Source organism: Salvelinus fontinalis, chromosome 21, assembly GCF_029448725.1.
Source record: "Salvelinus fontinalis isolate EN_2023a chromosome 21, ASM2944872v1, whole genome shotgun sequence".
Lineage (NCBI taxonomy): Eukaryota > Metazoa > Chordata > Actinopteri > Salmoniformes > Salmonidae > Salvelinus > Salvelinus fontinalis.
In genome coordinates this window covers 25679009-25684623 of record NC_074685.1, presented here as the reverse complement: position 1 = coordinate 25684623, position 5615 = coordinate 25679009, and positions in this window count along the sequence as shown.

Genomic DNA, 5615 nt, shown 5'->3' with positions numbered 1-5615 from the left:
TCGAACAAACTAACCTTTGACTGTAAATTATTTGAATATATTGACAACACATGACAACCAGTCAAATAAGACTGTAAATGCATTGAATTAAGTTAGCTAAGTCATTACCAACAATTCAGCAAGAGGAGGCCTGCTCACTGTCATCTGCCATGTCTCTCCACACTTTCCTTTTGTCCTTGTCATGTTCCTGACCTGTTTTCTGTTGTTTTGTATGTGTTTAGTTGGTCAGGACGTGAGCTGGGTGGGAATTCTATGTTGTGTGTCTAGTTTGTCTGTTTCTATGTCAGCCTAGTGTGGGTTCTCAATCAGAGGCAGATGGTAGTCGTTGTCTCTGATTGAGACTCATATATAGGAGGCTTGTTTTGTGTTGGGATTTTGTGGGTGTTTGTTTTCCTGTCTCTGTGTTTGTTCTGCACCAGATAGGACTGTCTCGGTTTTTACGGTTTGTTATTTTGTTTGTTTGTAGTGTTCACTTGTTACTTAATTAAACATGTTTAACACTAGCTGCGCTGCACTTTGGTCCTCTCCTTCACCCCTGGAAGAAAACCTTTACAGAAACACCCACCAAACCCGGACCAAGCAGCGTGGCAACGGGCAGCAGCAACAGCAGCAGCAGTACAAGGAGGAATGGACATGGGAGGAGATTCTGGACGGAGAAGGACCCTGGGCAGAGCCAGAGGAGTGTCGCCGTCCCAAAGCGGAGCTGGAGGCATCAAAAGCGGAGAGGCGGCATAATGAGGCGCTTGCAAGGCAGAGTGGCTGGAAACCCGAGAGGCTCACCCAAAAATTTATTGGGGGGGCTAAAGGGGAGTGTGGCGAAGCCGGGTTGGATACCTGAGCCAACTCCCCGGGCTTACCGTGGAGTGAGAGGGCGTCGTACTGGTCAGACACCGTGTTATGCTGTAAAGCGCACGGTGTCCCCAGTACGCGTGCTTAGCCCAGTGCGGGCTATTCCACCTTGCCGCACTGGGAGGGCTAGGTTGGGCATCGAGCTGGATGTCATGAAGCCGGCCCAACGTATCTGGCCTCCAGTACGTCTCCTCGGGCCGGCGTACATGGCACCAGCCTTACAGGTGGTGTCCCCGGTTCGCCTGCATAGCCCAGTGCGGGTTGTTCCACCTTGCCGCACTGGCAGGGCTACGGGGACCATTCAACCTGGTAAGGTTGGAGAGGCTCGGTGCTCAAGAGCGCGTGTCCTCCTTCACGGTCCGGTATATCCGGCGCCACCTTCCCGCCCCAGCCCAGTACCACCAGTGCCTACACCACGCACCAGGCTTCCAGTGCATCTCCAGAGCCCTGTTCCTCCTCCCCGCACTCGCCCTGAGGTGCGTGCCCTCAGCCCGGTACCTCCAGTTCCGGCACCACGCATCAGGCCTATAGTGCGTCTCAGCCGGCCAGAGTCTGCCGTCTGCCCAGCGGTGCCTGAACTGCCCGTCTGCCCAGCGGCGCCTGAACTGCCCGTCTGCCCAGCGGCGCCTGAACTGCCCGTCTGCCCAGCGGCGCCTGAACTGCCCGTCTGCCCAGCGGCGCCTGAACTGCCCGTCTGCCCAGCGCCGTCTGAGCCGTCCGTCTGCCCAGCACCGTCTGAGCCGTCCGTCTGCCCAGCGCCGTCTGAGCCGTCCGTCTGCCCAGCGCCGTCTGAGCCGTCCGTCTGCCCAGCGCCGTCTGAGCCGTTCGTCTGCCCAGCGCCGTCTGAGCCGTCCGTCTGCCCAGCGCCGTCTGAGCCGTCCGTCTGCCCAGCGCCGTCTGAGCCATCTGTCTGCCCAGCGCCATCTGAGTCATCCGTCTGCCACGAGCCATTAGAGCCGCCCGTCTGTCCCGAGCCATTAGAGCCGCCCGTCAGTCAGGAGCCGCTAGAGCCGTCCGTCAGTCAGGAGCTGCCAGAGACGCCAGCCAGTCAGGAGCTGCCAGAGACGCCAGCCAGTCAGGAGCTGCCAGAGACGCCAGCCAGTCAGGAGCTGCCAGAGACGCCAGCCAGTCAGGAGCTGCCAGAGACGCCAGCCAGTCAGGAGCTGCCAGAGACGCCAGCCAGTCAGGAGCTGCCAGAGACGCCAGCCAGTCAGGAGCTGCCAGAGACGCCAGCCAGTCAGGAGCTGCCAGAGACGCCAGCCAGTCAGGAGCTGCCAGAGACGCCAGCCAGTCAGGAGCTGCCAGAGACGCCAGCCAGTCAGGAGCTGCCAGAGACGCCAGCCAGTCAGGAGCTGCCAGAGACGCCAGCCAGTCAGGAGCTGCCAGAGACGCCAGCCAGTCAGGAGCTGCCAGAGACGCCAGCCAGTTAGGAGCTGCCAGAGACGCCAGCCAGTCAGGAGCTGCCCTCCAGTCATGGGCTGCCCTCCAGTCATGGGCTGCCCTCCAGTCATGGGCTGCCACTCAGTCCGGAGCTGCCACTAGTCCGGAGTTGTCCCTCGGTCCTGAGCTACCTCTCTGTCCTGGGCTACCTCTCTGTCCTGGGCTACCTCTCTGTCCTGGGCTACCTCTCTGTCCTGGGCTACCTCTCTGTCCTGAACTACCTCTTTGTCCTGAACTACCTCTTTGTCCTGAGTTGTCTCCTCTATTGTAGAGGGGAGTTGGTGAAGGTTCCTGGACCATGGTCGGGGGCGAGGGTCGCCACTCAAGGGACGCTAAGGAGGTGGACAAAGACAATGGTGGAGTGGTGCCCTCGTCCACCGCCGGAGCCGCCACCGCGGACAGATGCCCACCCAGACCCTCCCCTTGAGTTTTAGGGGTGCGCCCGGAGTTCGCACCTTGAGGGGGGGGTTCTGTCACGTTCCTGACCTGTTTTCTGTTGTTTTGTATGTGTTTAGTTGGTCAGGACGTGAGCTGGGTGGGAATTCTATGTTGTGTGTCTAGTTTGTCTGTTTCTATGTCAGCCTAGTGTGGGTTCTCAATCAGAGGCAGATGGTAGTCGTTGTCTCTGATTGAGACTCATATATAGGAGGCTTATTTTGTGTTGGGATTTTGTGGGTGTTTGTTTTCCTGTCTCTGTGTTTGTTCTGCACCAGATAGGACTGTCTCGGTTTTCACGGTTTGTTATTTTGTTTGTTGTTTGTAGTGTTCACTTGTTACTTAATTAAACATGTTTAACACTAGCTGCGCTGCACTTTGGTCCTCTCCTTCACCCCTGGAAGAAAACCTTTACAGTCCTATGTTGACACCCTGGCTCAACCTTAGCCCTACCCCTAACCTTAACTGTAGTTTCATGTTCACTCCATTGTTCAGCCTTAACCCTAACCCTAGCTTCATGTCCACACACCCTGGCACAACCTAACCCTAGCCCCATGTCCACACCCTGTTTCAACCCTTACCAGAGACATAACCCTAACTCTAACCCTGCTGTTTATGTATTAGTGTAAACACTATGTCTGTGCTGAATAACATAGCTGAATCTGGGACCAATTTAACAACCGTCATCATGCATACGTCATGCAGACCATGATGTAAAAAGAAAAACTGCGTCATTATAAAACCAGGATGTATAAAGAAAAACTGCCTTATGAGACCATGATGTAAAAACGAAACCTGAGTTATTATGAGACCATGATGTAAAAACGAAACCTGAGTTATTATGAGACCATGATGTAAAAACGAAACCTGAGTTATTATGAGACCATGATGTAAAAACGAAACCTGAGTTATTATGAGACCATGATGTAAAAACGAAACCTGAGTTATTATGAGACCATGATGTAAAAACGAAACCTGAGTTATTATGAGACCATGATGTAAAAACGAAACCTAAGTTATTATGAGACCATGATGTAAAAAAGAAAACTGAACTGACTTCCATAAAACTGATATTTTATGGAAAACACTTTTACTGCAGTTTTGTTACTGCAGTAAAAAGTGCAGTTATTATATCGCTGTAGTATTGCAGTCAAACTGCAATAAACAGTTATGTCACACCCTGATCGGTTTCACCTCTTCTTGTGCTTGTCTCCACCCCCCTCCAGGTGTCGCCCACCTTCCCCATTATCCCCTGTGTATTTATACCTGTGTTTTCTGTCTGTCTGTTGCCAGTTTGTCTTGTTTGTTCAAGCTTACCAGCGGTTGTTCCTGTCTTTTCCCAGCCTCTCTTTTTCTCATCCTCCTGGTTTTTGACCCTTGCCTTGCCTGTCCTGCCCTGTACTGACCACTGCCTGTCTCTGAGTCTGCCTGCCGTCCTGTACCTTTGCTCCACCTCTGGATTACCGACCTCTGCCTGACCTAACCCTGAGTCTGCCTGCCATCCTGTAACGTTGCCTCTGCTCTGGATTACCGACCTCTGCCTGACCTGACCCTGAGTCTGCCTGCCATCCTGTAACGTGGCCTCTGCTCTGGATTACCGACCTCTGCCTGACCTGACCCTGAGTCTGCCTGCCATCCTGTAACGTGGCCTCTGCTCTGGATTACCGACCTCTGCCTGACCTGACCCTGAGTCTGCCTGCCATCCTGTAACGTGGCCTCTGCTCTGGATTACCGACCTCTGCCTGACCTGACCCTGAGTCTGCCTGCCATCCTGTAACGTGGCCTCTGCTCTGGATTACCGACCTCTGCCTGACCTGACCCTGAGTCTGCCTGCCATCCTGTAACGTGGCCTCTGCTCTGGATTATTGACCCCTGCCTGCCTTGACCTGTCGTTTGCCTGCCCCTATGGTTACAATTAACATTGTTACTTCACACAGTCTGCATTTGTGTCTTACCTTGATTCCTGATAAGTTATGTTACTACAGTACTACTACTGTACTGCTACTGTAGTACAACTGCACATAAAATGCATATAAAATGTCACTACTACTAATAATGCTCAGAATCAAAACGTGTAGTTTATTTTCTTAAATGCAATACACAAAATAAAAATAATCAGAAATGTGAAATTAATTAATGACTTTATTCTAAAAATCCCAAGGTCAATTGTAATGACATAAATAAATTAATAAAACGAACACTTTGCATTACCTTAAATAACTAATTAAGACTAAGCCAAGAGAAAAGCAGTGTGCGCGCATACATGAGAGAATTACGGCCTCTGCTTCAAATCCTTGATTTCATTAACGATAGGACACAGCCGGTCAAGGTGGTACAGTGGATTTCAGACAAGCGTACCACTAGCGTGGGATCTCCTCAAGGCTGTGCACTTTCTTGACTGTTGTACATATTGTACACTAATGACTTTAAAACCATACCCTGGTAGACACCTGATAAAGTTTGCAGACGACACAACACTGGTCAGTCTATTCCAAGGTAAAGAGGAGGAGCACGTGCCAGTCTTGGAGGACTTTTTCATGTGGTGTGACAACTCTCACTTAGTGCTCAATACAACAAAGACCAAAAAGATGCACATCGATTTTAGGAAAAATGTAACACCTTCCCCACCGACTGTTAAGGGACAAGACAGATGTAGTAGAGCAGTATAAATACCTATGTGTTGTAATTGACCACAAGCTACAATGGGAAAAGTGTACTAAGCAGATTTGTACTTTTAAGGAAACTAAGCTATTTTAATGTTGATCATGTTCTATTGTCACTGTTTCACAAGCCATTTATTGAAAGTATCTTAACATATTAACATAACTTGCTGGTACAGAAATACTAGTGTCTCTCAGAGAAATATGTTAGCTCTGCTAGTAAGGTGCTAG